The sequence below is a fragment of the Pipistrellus kuhlii genome, unplaced genomic scaffold (assembly GCF_014108245.1).
Source record: "Pipistrellus kuhlii isolate mPipKuh1 unplaced genomic scaffold, mPipKuh1.p scaffold_m20_p_1, whole genome shotgun sequence".
In the NCBI taxonomy this organism is placed as follows: Eukaryota; Metazoa; Chordata; class Mammalia; order Chiroptera; family Vespertilionidae; genus Pipistrellus; species Pipistrellus kuhlii.
In genome coordinates this window covers 58,372,034-58,387,996 of record NW_023425404.1, presented here as the reverse complement: position 1 = coordinate 58,387,996, position 15,963 = coordinate 58,372,034, and the positions used below count along the sequence as shown (strand labels likewise).

Below are 15,963 nucleotides of genomic sequence, written 5' to 3'. Positions count from 1 at the left end.
CCTTATGTTATACTAGAGGCCCAGTGCACCACATTCGTACATTAGGGGGGGAGGGTGGGGAGGAGTCCCTCAGCCTAGCCTGCACCCTCTTGCAGACCAGGACCCCAGGGAGTAGGCTTAAGCCAGCAGACAGACATTCCCCCGAGGGGTACTTAGCCCTGCCATGGATAGGGTCCCACCACTGCCACTGTGCTCCTCAGCTGTGAGCTTCTGGCTGAGCAGTGCTCCCTCTGTGGGAGCACACTGACCACCAGGGGGAAGCTCCTGCATTGAGCAACTGCCCTCTGGTGGTCAGTGCACATTATAGTGACTGGTCTTTCCACCATTCAGTCAATTTGCACATTAGCCTTTTATTATATAGATTGCCAAACTGCTCTCCCAAAAAAGAGCTACACATGTTTAGAAACCTTGAAGATCTCTTTTGTATTTCCATTTTCAGGTAAGGTTTTTATTATAATGATTCTGAAGGTAATAGTGGGTTAACAAATTTTTTTTATTTGAGAAGAACATTGATTTGCATGCACTGGTTTCAACCCGAGCAATATCAAATAAATGGGAAATAAGTCTTGTAAAAAGAAAAAAGGAAAAGGAGGTTCAATTTATAAAGTATCTGCAACAAAATATGAGACTATCACTTCTACAGCATCTTTATCAGCACTGGGTTTTATACAAATAATTTTTATGTCTTCTTTGCTAATTTAAAAGGCTCTGAGGGGGGAAAAAGTACTATTTATTTGTAATGTCATTGATTACTGGGTTAGTCAAATATTTTTCCATGTGCTTATTACTAGTTTTCATTTTTTTTATGAGTTGTCTGTTCATGCCCTTGGAACTTCAGTATTTCTAATAGTAAAATATGACTATTTTATATAATAAAGATATCAGGATGTCATATTTTCTGCAAAGATTTTCCCATATCATCTGACTTTGAATTCTGGACATTATGGTGATATTTTCTTAATGTAAGTTTTTAATATTTATAGAGTCAGATTTGTTGCTGTTATTCCCCTTTGTGATTTCTTGCCATCCTTCTAAACTTACAAAATCCTATCCTTTCAGAACTACTACCCTGTTTTCCCGAAAATAAGACAGTGTCTTATATTAATTTTTGCTCCCAAAGATGCATTAGATCTTATTTTCAGGGGATGTCTTATTTTTCCATGAAGAAGAATACGGTACACATTTATTGTTAAATGAAAATAAAGGAAATTTATTACCTGTATACAGTACGGTAGTACGGTAGTTGTCAACACAAACCAGACAAACTGTGAATCCTACAATATCAAGAATTTACTCATTTATTCAATGACAATCATGTCATCATCTTCTGGAACATCATCATAACAATCCAATTCTTGAATTTCCTGGTGAATTTCTTGTGACTCCATTTCTTTCAGAATCAGTGGACCAAATCTCTCGTTTAGCAATAGCACTGTCTTTAAATGAGTACTTCTTGTTAAGGTAGCCTGTTCGCAGTGCATTTGCAATGCAACTGTCAGTGACTTTTCTCCCATGAATTCTTCACCCAAGTCACAACTTCTTGCAGTTTAGGTTTCACAAAGTTTCCACGCTGATTTCTCTCTATTCTATTTTCAATGTAGTCATTAATTTCCATGTGCAAATTGTCTTTGAATGGCTTGTTTATTGCAATATCAAGAGTTTGGAGATAGTCCGTCATTCCTGCGGGAATCATTATCTGATCTATTTTTCTTTCATGAAGAAATGTCTTCATGTCTTTAGCGCGGTGAGTGCTGGCTGCATCCCAGCCTAGCAGACCTCTTTGGCTCCCTCGCATAACAAGCAGCAGCATTAAATCGACCCACTTCCTTATAACTGCTTGTGTGGCCCAGGCTTTTTCAGTTTCAAGAATAAAAATGCCCAAAACATGTTCAATCTTTTCCTTCTTGCCCTTAGAAATGATTAAAGGTGGGATTTTAGTGTCACCCAGACGAATTGCCAAAATACAGGAAACACGTGCACTTTCATAAGCAGTGGAGGGAATGTACACTAAAGAGGCAACCTGCTGTTTAATTGTTGTTTGAGATGATTGGCCCATAATCATCCATAGCAATCATGTTGGAAAGATTGTATTTAGAGAAGTCAGCATCATCAATAAAGGACTTGAATGCAAGTGCTCACTTAATAACTTTAGTATCTTCCAACCTAAACAATGTTGTAGATCTTCTTAAAGACAGTTCACTTCGCTGAAGGAAATTATCCAGCCAGTATTGTGATGCTTTGAAGTCTTCAGGGGCTATGTCAAACTATGGTGCCATTGCAAGGGCAAATTCTTGAATCTGAGCCCTTTTCACAACCAAAACCTTTGCTCTCCTGTCAACAACCCATTCACAGATCAGGTCTTCCAGCTCGGAAAATAATGGTTGCTGACCTGATCCACACTTACACTTTTTAGCATTTCCCTTGTCCACTTGTTCAATGAGGTTACCATACTCTGCTCGCCACTTTCAGACCAATTGGATACTCAACATCTTCTCTTTGCAGAAAGCAGTAAGATTTTGGCCCCAAGAGTCTTCCACAATTCCTTTCTTGTACTCCACGGAGTAGCTTTTTCTTTTTGCGCTCATTTCTAGGGGTAAAAGAAAAGGAATTGGGGTATCAAGGTGGGGGAAGGGGGATCACTTAAAATGACACAGGGGAGATCAGTGGGGGGAATCAAAATGGCACAGGAGAATCAGAGGGGGGATTACCATTTTAGTAACCCCTTTTGATCCTCCTGTGTCATTGTGATTGCCCCCTCTGATCCTCCTGTGTCATTTTAAGTGATCTCCCTCCCCCCAACCCTGTGCCACTGAACACCTTCACCAGACACCCGCCCCTACCTCTTTATCAGACATTTACCCCCTGGGACCTGCCTGGGGACTGTCACTGGACTTGCTGGGGCCTGGATCTGGGCTAGAGCAGGGTCTGCCACTGACTGAGAACCTTCAGTCATCATGAGGGCGGCCACAAGCATTAGGCAGTGTCACCAGAAACAGATCAGCACTCATCACCTTTGCCGCATCCTGTCTGCTCTAATCCTCCTGTTCTTCTACACACATCTGCGAAAGTCTCCTCTTCTCTCCCACCCCGCACTCACTGCTCACTCCAACCTCTGCTCCGCCTCCACACAGCAGTGACGTCAGGACTCCGCATAATGTCACTTGGTTGCTAGACGCCAGTCGGGGTGGCCCTAGAGACCAGTTTACGGTAAATTAATTTTCATTCTGAGACAGAGCCTAGGGGGTCCTTATTTTGGGGGGGATGCCTTATATTTCACTCAGAAGGAAACCTGTAAGTAGGTCTTATTTTCGGAGGATGTTTTATTTTCGAGGAAACACAGTACCAACATTTGGATATTTCTTTTAGCTTTTCTATTTTTAAAGTTAATTCTTTTGTCCACATGCTCTTATTTTAGTGCATGTTAAATACCTAACCAATTATCCCACCAGAATTTAATTCTGTCCTTCCCCACTTAGTTCAACAAATACTTACATGCCCCATACATAGCAAAATCTGCTCTAAGCACCAATCACAGCAGTAAATAAACACAGTGTACATTGTGTAACATGCTTTACTTGTAAGTACAAATTTTTTTCTTGTACCCTTAATCCTATCTAATAAAGACGAAATATGCTAATTGACCATCCTACCCTCACAAAGATGGCAGCACACACAGTCAATAGGAGGGAATATGCTAATTGAATGCCACGCCCTCAAAGATGGCAGCACCCGCAGCCACAAGATAACAGAGTCCAGACTCCTCAACCAAGCCAGGGTGTCAGGCACTCTGCACAGCCTGGCCCACCCGCAGGCGGGTCTAGCTGCTCCGCACGCCTGCCTCCAGAGTCTGCCAGTCCCCTAGGCCCTCAGCCACCCAGGACCTCCCAAGGTGCAAGTAACTTGGGCTGACAGAGGCTTGCACTGCTGGCAGTGGCAGCAGCAGAGGTGTGATTGGGGGCATTGCATTCCCCTGATCACCAGGTCACCTCCCACCCCTGAGGGCTCCTGGACCATGAGGTGGGCAGGCTGGGCTGAGGGACTCCCCCTTCCAGTGCATGAATTTTCATGCACTGGGCTTCTAGTATACTATAAGGCACAGGAACCTTACTCTTCCAGCATAAGAGCAGGCCATTTCTTGGAATAAATTTCTATTTACTAACTTTAGTGGGGCACAGAGGCCCCACACTGCCAACCTCTTTATTGCACCATCACCTTTTACATAGACCTGTACACAAAGGACCAAATAAAAATCAAAAGGGGTGCCTGAAAGTAGAACACAAATCAGGCTACAATAGCTCCACTTGGCCTCTATGAGAAGGATGGTCTTGCCAATCTGTCATATTATTTAATTTCAGCAGCTGGATGAGGCTCCCTCATCCAGATGAGCCCGAGCACTGCCCAGCTATGCCTTCTGACACTTGCTTTTCTTTATTCCTTTCTTTCTTTCTTCCTTTCTTCCTTCTTTCTTTCCTCTTTCTTTCTTTCCTCTTTCTTTTTCCTTTTTTGGCTGAACCAGCTACATTTTATTTATTTACTTTTTAATATTTTCATTGATTTCAGAGAGAAAGAGAGAAAGAGAGAGAGATAGAAATGTCAATGATGAGAGACAGAATCAATGATAAGAGAGAATCATTTGCCTCCTGCATACCCACTACTGGGAATGAAGTCCGCAACCCTGGCTTGTGCCCTTGACAGGAATTGAACCTGGGACCCTTTAGTCCCCAGCCTGGTGCTCTGTCCAGTGAGCAAACAAGCTAGGGCAAACTCCACTTCAAATTGACATATGTTTTTCTTCAAAAAGGTTAATGATTTAATAGGATAATGGCTAGATCTTAGTGTCCTATAAATTTTATTGTCTCTCTGAAGTGACTTTGTGACACTGTCTTAATTTATTATGTTTTATTAAAGTTCATCCTTAAAAAGATAATCTTACCTCCTTTAATTATAAATTCCTCTAGCCCCCAAATATAGACAGCACTATGTGGGGTTTACATTTACATTGTATTATATCTCATTTCTTTGTGATGAGAGAGAGTAGCCTGCAGATTTTCTGCATTTAAAAAAAAAAAGTATTTTTGTAAATTTTTCATGTGAATATTTAAAATATGATGGATTTTTACAGAGTCCATAAAAGTCTAATTATATTCAATTATTCAATTATATTCTTTTATATCCTTACTTACATTTTATCTATTTAAATTATCATAATCTGATGGTTGTATGTCAAAACCTACCAATAGCTACCAATAAGTATCTACCAGTCTATACTTATCTACCAATAAGTGTCTGTCAATCTCTTTTATTTCATACTTTTTTCACTTTAGCATTTTGACATTATGTTAGTCAACATGGTCCATAGTATAAATTTTCATTTACGTTGTCACTAATTGACAGTTAAGTAAAAAATGACAACTCATATTGTGTTTCATATTTCTTCTATTAGCATTGCACTCTCAGTGTTCGGTAAATCTTTGATGGTCCTTTTATTTTTCACCTTTCTGATGGTTTGTCAGATTCATACTGCGATGGCTGCCTTCAGAGATAGTTTGTTGACTCGTAGTTATTATCCCACATTAACCCAAGACCTGCAAAAGGTTGGACAGACAGATCAGTACACCTGGTATTGATTTACTTGAAGCCTTGTACAATCTTGGCAATACAGCCACCACTGTGCTTGCCATCGGGCAGGCTCCCAGGAGTGTCAATACATGTCTCAACTTTTGAAAGCACCCTAGCCTTAAGTGCCAGGAATTATCCAACTTGGCTCAAAGGAGAATGCGTGTCTTAATGCCCCATTAGTAATTAATGAAGGAAGCAAACACAGTTTCCTTTATGGAAGGCCTGCCAAGGCTCTGTTTACCTCTGTGCACCAGTGCCATTAACATGAATGCAGCACTTGTTAGGAGGCAACAGATGTTTAGCACCAGGTAAATACACTATAACACAGGCTCTTTAAAAACTACAGTTTATGACATCGAATCAAGAAGCCCTCACTGAGGTAGGAACTATGGCAGACATGTAGAAGCAACAGATGCTATATATCCTTCACTCTCTGGGACCATGAATTTTATAGACAAGAAAAGCATACAGAAAATAATTTGGTAATTACAATGAGTTGATAAGTTCATTATCAATTATATATCAGAATATTATATAGTTGATTATGCAACCAAAGGCCAGTTGGCTGATTCATTATATTGTTTAGATTTGCTGATCTATTACATCTGCAGCCGAATCAACCAAAATATTATGATGCTATGGATGGCATTCATTCTGTTTGTCCCAGTCTCAACCAAACACATATCTTTAAATAATTACTTTTTCTGTTAGTCTAAAGTCAGCCGTCAGAAAACTCATTAGTCAACAGAGCCAAATATCAACAGTACAATGATTGAAATTTCTTTAGAGAGCCAAAATTTTTAAACTTAAACTTCTTCTAACACCACTTCTTCAAAATAGACTCACCCAGTCCGTGGTATTTTGTGGAAGAGCCACACTCAAGGGGCCAAAGAGCCGCATGTGGCTCGAGAGCCGCGGTTTGCCAACCACTGGTATAGACTATAAATGATGTAGAAACTCAGGAAACAATGATCCTGTCAGGGAACCCATGAAGAGGTGACACGAATTGAATAGGGACAGACAAGATTCATGCTTACAAGAGGCAAAGGAAAAATCATACTGAGGGCCCAGAGGTGGGTATGGGCATGAATCATCTGAACCTCAGTGCCAAGCACTGCTGGGGACGGAAGGAGCTGCACAGGAGGGGAGAAGGCCCAGGCCAAGCCGAAGAGTATGAATTTATATAGTGATAAACCTCAACCAAAGCTCTCTGGGCAAGAGAGCAATGTGTAGAACATTAATTTAGCAATAAGTTAGTTTAAAGTCCTCGTTCCCATCTAGGGGTGCGCATCAGAATCACTTGCAGAGTTTTGTTTTGTTTGTAAACCCCTATAAACCTACTCAAAACCAATGTATCCAAGTGTTCTTCTGAAGACCACTTATGCAAAGGGATGTTGGAGGAAAGTTAGGAAAACCTGCCGTAAGGCTATTGCTGATACTCAGGGACAAAGAGACAAGGACTGGGGTTCGGGTGGTCACAACATGAGCAGAAATATCTGAGATTTCAAACTGCACAAGGGAGAAATGAGTTAAGAGTCCCTGAGGTCTCAAGGTTTAGAGACACTCTGATTTGGGAAAATAATGCCATCGGTAAAGATAGGATCTTTCACTACATCTTTAAAATTATGTCAGAGTTAGTTAATTCTACCCTGTGATGATGCATTATCTGTTTCCATCACAGCCATGGCACCCCACAAATGTCTCCAGAATAAACAGAAAATATTTAATTCTTGCCAAATAAGTTTTAAGCCCAGTTTTGTTTATATAAATTTGCTTCATTTAATAAAATTGGTACCAGACAGCTGTTTATTTCTAAGCTCTAGATATCAAATTATTGGTGGGTTTTCTTTGCATTGCTTTGGCGATAAGTGTAAATCAGCTCTCATATTCAGAGGCAATGCAGGGCAGGGAGGAGGAAGAAAGGGAAGGAGAGCTGAGTTGGTCTGATGTGGGTCAGGGCTCTTAAATCTCCTTCTTGGCCTGCACTGGGACACTTCCTAGAAATCTACTGAGACTCTTTTCCACATCTTGGAAAACAGCTTTTAGCCCTTTTCTAAGTTGCCATGCCTGCTTTGTGCCTAGATTCTTCCTCCTTTGCATGGTGATCCAGGTGGATGGTTGAAATTGGTTTCAGTTGGCTATCTGGTCAACCTCTGTTCCACATATTCCCACTCATGGACTTTTTAGATCTCCACCTGGAAGCTCCCAGCAAGACTCGTATGGACTACTAACTGGGGTTCAGTACTTCCAATACTACCTTGTTCAGAAAGGGGCACTGCCTTTTTAATTAAAAATTCCTTTCAGTTTCAAACCCATTTGTGACTCTGAAGATCAGTTGCCAGTATATAATAAATGCAAATAGGAAACTGAATACATACTGATGCCCCAAATTTTACCATTTTGTTGTATTGGTTGGGTTTTTTTAACTGTTTGGTCGTAGAATAAATCTCTGACATAACACCTCATCTTGATGTCATTTGACCCCCCTTAAATGTACAGCATAAAAATAAAATCTAAGTGAACTGAGATATCCAGTTAAAGTAATATCTCTTGGGTATAAAAGGGAGAGATCAACCAAAGGACTATATGCACACATATGAGCCTAACCAGTGGTCAAGGACAATAGGGGGGTGGAGGCATGAGTGGGGGGGGGGGGGGCGTGGCCTGAATGGGGAGTGTAGGGGATTGGAATGGGAGGTTGAGGACAAATATGTGATACCTTAATCATTAAAAAATTAATAATAATAAAAAAATAGAGTAATATCTCTTATTTCTTCACTGGAGAAGATGATTTTTCATAAAGTATCCAGATCACTTACACATCCTCTGAAACATCAATATTCATTTATTTAACCACATTAAAGGACATTTTTCACTATGAATTTTAGGCAAATAAGCAGTGGCTTTGGAATATGACCTTTCCTCTTCTTAATAGTGCAGTAGCAGTGTGTTCTCATGGAGCATTGAACTGTATTCAGTGGCACAACGACATTAAATAGTCCAGGCTGCCATGGCTTTCAAAGTTCGTTGTCTCTTCCTCCCTTATAAGTTATTAATGCTAACCATTCCAAGTCCTTTGCATAGTGAAGTACAGTCCATAAATGAATAAACTGAGAGTGGGCTTAGGCCCTGCAAATTAAGTCTTCTAATTTACTTTACCACACACATGAATCACAATGCAGATTCTAAGTGAACAGTTGAGGGGTGGGGCTTGAGAATTTGTATTTCTAATGAACTCCCAGGTGATGCTAATGCTGTTCATTCACAAACTACTTTCAGTAGCAAAGGGCAGGAAAACAAGAGAGCCAGCCTTCCTCATATTATATATAAGACTAGAGGCCTTGTGCAAGAAATTCGTGCATGGGGAGGGGATTGTCCCTCAGCCCAGCCTGCACCATCTTCAATCTGGGACCCCTCAAGGGATGTCCGACTGCCCATTTAGGCATGATCCCACTGGAACGGTCAGTCAGACATCCCTTTCTCAATCCAGGACTGCTGGCTCCCAACCATTTGCCTGCCTGCCAGCCTGATGACCTCCTAGCCACTCCCCTGCCAGCCTGATCAATGCCTAACTGCTCCCCTGCTGGTTCAATTGCCCCTACCTGCCCTCCCCTGCCAGCCTGGTCACCTCTAACTGCCCTCCTCTGACAGCCTGGTCATCCCCAATTGTCCTCCCCGGCAGGCCTGGTTGCCCCCAACTGCCCTCCCCTGCAGGCCTGGTTGCCCCTAACTGTCCTCACCTACAGGCCTGGTCCCTCCCAATTGCTCTCCCCTACAGGCCTGGTCCCCCACAAATGTCCTCCCCTGCAGGCCTGGTCCTCCACCCCCCCCCCCCAATTTTCCTCCCCTGCCGGCCTGGTTGCCCCTAACTGCCCTTCCCTGCAGGCCTAGTCACCCATAATTTCCCTCCCCTGCCAGCTTGATCATCCTAACTATTGTACCTTCCCTTGCTAGCCTCGTTGCCCCTAACTGCTCTCCCCTGCAGGCCTGGTCGCCCCTAACTGTTCTCCCTTGCATGCCCGGTCCCTCCGAACTGCCCTTCCCTGCTGGCCATCTTGTGGTGGCCATCTTGTCTCTACATGGGGGTGGCCGTCTTGTGTGTTGGAGTGATAGTCAATTTGCATATTACCTCTTTATTAGATAGGATTAAATTAGCTCTGAGAGAGACCTTGCAGTGACCATCTTGGTTCATAGAGTCTGTGACATCCAGTGTAGCTGCTGAGAGGATTTTTAAATCCACCTTACACCTGTTAGAATGCCCATTTCAACAAGAGAAATAATACATATATGTTGGAGAGGTTGTGGGGAAAAAGAAAACCTTATTCACTGTTATTGGGAATGAAAACTGGTATAGCCACTGTGGAAAACAGAATGGAAATTCCTCAAAAAATTAAGAATAGAATTACCATACGACCCAGCAACCCCTCTTCTGAGTATCTACCCCCAAAATATGAAAACATTTATTGGAAATTATACTTGCACCCTATGTTCATTACAGCTTTATTCATGGTGGCCAAGATATGGAAACAACCAAAGTTTTCTTCAGCAGAGGATTGTATAAAGAAGATATGATAGCCAAAATTGGTTTGGCTCAGTGGTAGAGCATCGGTCTGCGGATTGAAAGGTCCCAGGTTTGATTCTGGTCAGGGGCATGTACGTTGGTTGCGGGCACATCCCCGGTAGGGGGTGTGTAAGAGGCAGTTGGTCGATGTTTCTCTCTCATCGACGTTTCTAGCTTTCTATCTCTCTCCTTTCCTCTCTGTAAAAAATCAATAAAATATATTTTTTTAAAAAGAAGATTTGATACATATACACAATGGAATATTGCATAGTCCCAAAAAAGGAAGAAATAGCACCATTTGCAACAACATGGATGGACCTTGAGAATATCATGCTAAGCGAAATAAGCCAGACAGAAAAAGTAAGGAACCATATTTCATGCACATGTGGGATATAAAACTGGAAGCAACAAATGAACAAGATGAACAAAAACTCATTAACACAGGGCCAGGACCGGTTTGGCTCAATGGATAGAGAGTCGGCTTGGGGACTGAAGGGTCCAGGGTTTGATTCCAGTCAAGGGCATGTACCTTGGTTGCGGGCATATCCCCAGTAGGGGGTGTGCAAGAGGCAGCTGATCGATGACTCTCTCTCATTGATGTTCCTAACTATCTCTCTCCCTTCCTCTCTGTATAAAATCAATAAAAAATATATATTTTTTTTAAATAAATAAAAACTCATTAACACAGACAACAGTGTAGTGGTTACCAGAGGGAAGAGGGGTGGAGAGGAAGCAGGAATGGATAAAGGGGGTCACATATATGGTGACAGAGAGATTTGACTTTTTGGTAAACACAAAGCAATATACAGGTAATGTATCGTATAATTGCACACTTGAAATAATATATAATTTTATTAACTAATATCATCCCAATTAAGTAAATGAATAAATAGCTGATGCAAAAAGAAAAAAAAATACCACTGAGGTGTCAGATAAGGAAATTGTAGCCAAGTCAAAGTTCTTTTGTTTAAGGTTTACTCTAATTAAAGATGCACGTCATCATTTCACAAGAAAAGGCTCCCACTACAAGCACCTTGTCTCATTCAAACCAATTCCGTGGGACCTGGAGGTAAACACCTCCCTCAGGAAGCCAATCTCTCACAGCACAAATGCTGTTATTTACAATAATGCAAGAGCCCCTCCTGGCTGGGGCTGGTGGAGACGGTTTTGATAGAAAGTTGGTCAGAAAGGAAGATAAGACAATAAATGGTGCCCACACCACTTCTCTCCTTTTTGTAATATGGTTCCCAAAGTTTCAAAGTACTTTTATAGCCTTATTAAAAATGTTTTAATGAGGTCAATAGGACAAGAATTACCACTCACAGTTGTAAGTGGAAATGAGTGCTGGGATTGAATTACTCGCCTAAAGCCACTCAGGAACCTAGTGAGACTGGGGTTTCCAGCGCTGTTTTCCTCCACGGTGGTACCCAGAGAGCCCATGGGTGGTGTGAAGCCCACCCTCAGCCCTCCAATAGGTCTCCACCTTCCAGTGATTAAATCGGCTCTAGCTCTGGAGCGATCGTTGGTAGAATGACCTGTCAGAGACGGGCTCCTCATATTTTCTAGTTCACTCAGGACCTCGAATGTCTGTGACCTGGGGTGGGCCAGCACCCACCCTAGCCAGGCACCAGTGGGATGGACATGACAGGAAGATGGGGAGCCAGCCGTGGTTCTCGCTGCTGTTGTTCCTTTGTGACTGAGTGCCAGCCTCATGCCAGAAGGTTTCGAGCAGCGATTTTCAACCTTTTTCATCTCAGGGCACACATAGACTAATTACTACAATTCTGCAGCACACCAAAAGACAGATTCTATTGTTTGCCCATCTGATTAGATAAATAGGTATAATTTAGACTCATTCTAAATTATACCTATCATGCCGAACAGCTATTGTTGTGTTGGCTGTCTGTCATTTATTTGACAATCTAAGGGAAAAGAGGTCAACACCCCCCACTAAATAGTCAGGTATTGCATGTTTTAAAAATTATTGCATCTCTCTAGCTGAAAATGGCCGGTTTCAAGCATCCAGACACAGTCCCTACCCTGCACAGTCTGGTAACACCCTGAGCAGCTCGCAGCCAGCAGTCTCATCCATACCCCAGCCCTGCCCGTGGCCTTGCTGGGGCTGCCCAACTGGGCATCAGGGGCTGGGCAATAAAGGAGAATTGTGATGGGGCCGCCTGGTGCCAAGGAGCCAGGCACCCACCTCATAAAAAGGAGCTCCATGAGGAGAGTCTGGCAGGGAGTGGGCACGCTCTCCTGAATACCAGCCATTCAGCTGAAGGGAAAGGATCCAGCAGTTACCACAAACAGCAGATGCTAAAAATACACTGTGGTCTCTGCCTTCATTCCTCCGGCACGCCTCGATACATCATTTATAAAGCAGTGACCTGTTTTCCTTTTGTTAACGTCTGGGAGACTGAAGCAGTCGGGTTATGCTAACTGATGCTGCCCCCTTTGGTTTGTCCCCCAAGACTCCTGACAGTGAGAGCCAAAGACACAAAGGAGAGAGCACCTGAGGAAGCAAGGAAAGAAAGTGTGTGTGTGGTGGGGGGTGGGGGGGTAGGGTAGAGGGGAGACAGTAGTAGGCAGATGAGGAGTCTGAGGTCTGGTGCGGAGGCTGCAGAGTGGGGATGGGAAGGGATGGGCAGGACGTGGTCAGTGTGCGGCACATGGGTGGGCGTGAGGGGACAATGAGTCTGAGGAAGTCCAGAGGGCCTCACTGGAGCAGGTCTGGCTGGCCCCGAAAGTTTTGTATTTTTCCACGACTTGAGGTAAACACATACACTTCCACAGAAAGTGGCTCTCTCCTCAAAGGTCAGAGGACCCATCTGTCGCCTTCTGCACGTGCCTTGGGTTTCTCCTTCCCAGGACAGATCTCTGCCCCTTGCTAGTGAGCCTTTACTGAGAGACATGACCAACTGAAGTGTGGGATTTTCACATCGTAAATGTCTAATACCCTTCCTTCAACCCAAGTACTTTAAATGAGCTAAAAAGAAGAAACAGAAAGAATGAGTAGTTTCTGTATGTGCCCATCTTCAAAATCAAGTCTGTGGATTAAGACTTTTTTTTTTTGCTTTGAAAACTTCTGGTAAGAAATATGAGAGTCCCAAAATCCAGAGTTATGGAAAGCAACTAACTTTCCATTTACTGAGGACCCACAGACAACAGATAACCGTTTATACCCAGACCCCTCTTACAGCTGCCTGGTGTTAGGGACCTTAGTTCAAGTCCACACTCTGCCATACACCAGATAGCATCTCAATCCCTTTGGAGCTCAATTCCCTTCATTATTACTTGGAGATAGTCTGCCTGTGAAAGGATCAAGTGAGATTATATGTACAATGCTCAGCTCAGCTCCTGGAAGGTATATCGTAAGAACTCCCCGAACATTTGCTGCTTTTATTATCCAATCCACATCACCTCACAGCACAATGGACAGAGCCCAAAGGAGTGATCCTACGTATTCTTCATTCTGTGCGCCGGTCCTGTGATTGGGGCAGTGAGCCACCGGGGCTCAAGATAGCTGAGCTTTGCATGAGCAGTAGTATCTCCTCAACACAAAATAACTGAATTAATCACTGTACACATTCTACCCATGTTTTTCAGGGCAAGCATCTCCCATCCTCACCAGAGGGCATAACCTCTCTCTCAGGGCTCTGCCATCCACTTACAGAGTCTAAACACACCCACATCAACACATACCTGATGGAGGTGCCAGCTCAGCGGAAGAGACCCCGGGAGCACTAAAGGGACAGAAGAATGGGTCCTAGGATGAGAAAATGAGCATAAGGTGGCTTACAATTAGAGATGATGTTGTGGCCTCGACTCTCCTCCATGGTAACAGAATTGGGTTGATGCTGTTTAGAACGGTGACTTGTGTTGCAATATCCACATTCTCTAAACCCATGACAAGTGACACCAAAGCACACAGCATTTGGTAGTTGAGAAAAACAAAGGAATGATTCTATCTGTACTGAATTGGCTTATGCACAGGGAAGGGGGCCGGTCGGGACTCCTAATGCGGAGTTCAGCCTGGTCCCGCACAGGGACATCCCCAGGCCCGCATCCCCAGCAGGCAAACGGCACCGCGGGCCCCATCCTATACGTGCAGGAGAGGTCTGAGCTGAGTTGAGCCTGCTGGCAGGGAAGCAAAATAAAACTCATTGTTCAGATATTTTGTCTTGAAAGGCATTTGTTTTCATTACTTCTCTTTCTTCTGCTTCCCCCTCATACCAGGATCTGAAAAACTCAGGGTCCTTGGGGACCAAAGGCAACATTATCATCATCGGCAAGGAGGCACGCAAACGACGAAGGCAGAGACAGCGCGGAGTGCGCTGCGTTTGTAGCCTGCCCATCTACATATGGTCCCAATTTAGGATCACAAGCAGAGTTGTTTATTTTAGAAAAGCTTTTTAGTTCACTTTTAAGGTATTTTGCTTAGGCATCGCTTGCTTTTCCGAAAGAAGAAAACGTGTATTTTTCACCCCAAAATGGTGTTTGTTTTGGCTGTTTACTCATTTGCAAAAGTTCAAATTTTATCCTGTGAATTTAACTGATGTTCCTGCAGCCACCGCAAGCCCAGCCCCTCCCAACACATACACACGAACCCCCAGATTACAATAAAATTCGTTGATTTGAAAATGAGGCATTTTGGGGATGGCTGCGAGTTTCATAGGTTTTGGAAAAGCTATCTTAATAGCTAACTTGCACTGGCTCTTTTAGCCCCTTTTGTAACTTTATTGGATGCCTGAAATGAAGCTTCTATTGGGAAATTTATTATGAAGGCCATGTCCATTTTGTATTGAGGTTAAGGACCACTTGGGTTCCTTTAAAAATTTTATTCTATGGTTCTTGATGAAACTATGGCTAAAATGGGAGTCAGAAGGAATTATCAATTGCTGTTGAAAAAAAATAATGGAACATAGAACAAAATTTTGGTGGGGGCTGGGATTAGGTGAGGACATGGACAAAACGGTGAAAAAGTCCAGTCATAAACTCGAGCCCTCTGTCACCTCGCTCAGTTATGGAAAGGCCCCAGCTATAGCCTCCGTTCTGAAACTTCACTCGGGGACGGTGTCCTCTGTCCGGAGCCTGCGCCCATGTCTCTGTTCTCACAGACGCGGCCAGTCCAGCCGGTCTTTCCTTTGGGTGAGATTCTCTCCTAACAGGATAGGGAGGCCTAACATGTGTACACTGCTCCCGTATACTACCTATATTGGCCTTTTAGAGAATCTCTGGCATAATGATTCATTTTGTTTTTAAATTACAGATTGCATTCAGTATTATTTTGTATGCATTTATGGTTAGACGATCCTACTGCACGGAGTGTGGAATGCTTCTTTTAACTTAACGTAGTGACTTCACCACCAGGAAGTCGAGGCCCCCTCGTGTACCCGCTAAGGAGAGGAGCAGGATATGTCAACTTCTCTGGTCAGGAGGAGGGGCCGTGGCATTGAGGCTCCTGTAGGCAGGCAGAGACCAAGGGCAATGGGACATCAGAGCCCAAACCAGAGCCAAGTATTGGATTAGTGAACAAGAGTCCAAGGGGACAGCTTCTGTCACAGAAGAAAATAATACAGGAGACCCACAGGCGCCTAGGAAACTGGGATGAAATGAAGGGGTGAGCAGAGAGATGACTTGGACACCAAGCATGATAATGGCGGAGGTCCCTGCCCAGACTCAAGGCCCTTTGGTGGTTTCTGTGAAGGCTGAGCTCTCCCAGCCAACCTGGGCTTGCCAGGGGAAGGAGGTCACAGGTGGCACAGGCTGCAGAGGAGGAGGTG

General features: G+C 43.5%; 1 protein-coding gene across 3 annotated transcripts in view; it reads right to left on the bottom strand.

The window, feature by feature from the left end:
- SCG5 (secretogranin V) overlaps positions 1-15,963 on the bottom strand; it is a 56,389-nt gene that overhangs the window by 20,493 nt on the left and 19,933 nt on the right. The window lies entirely within an intron of this gene.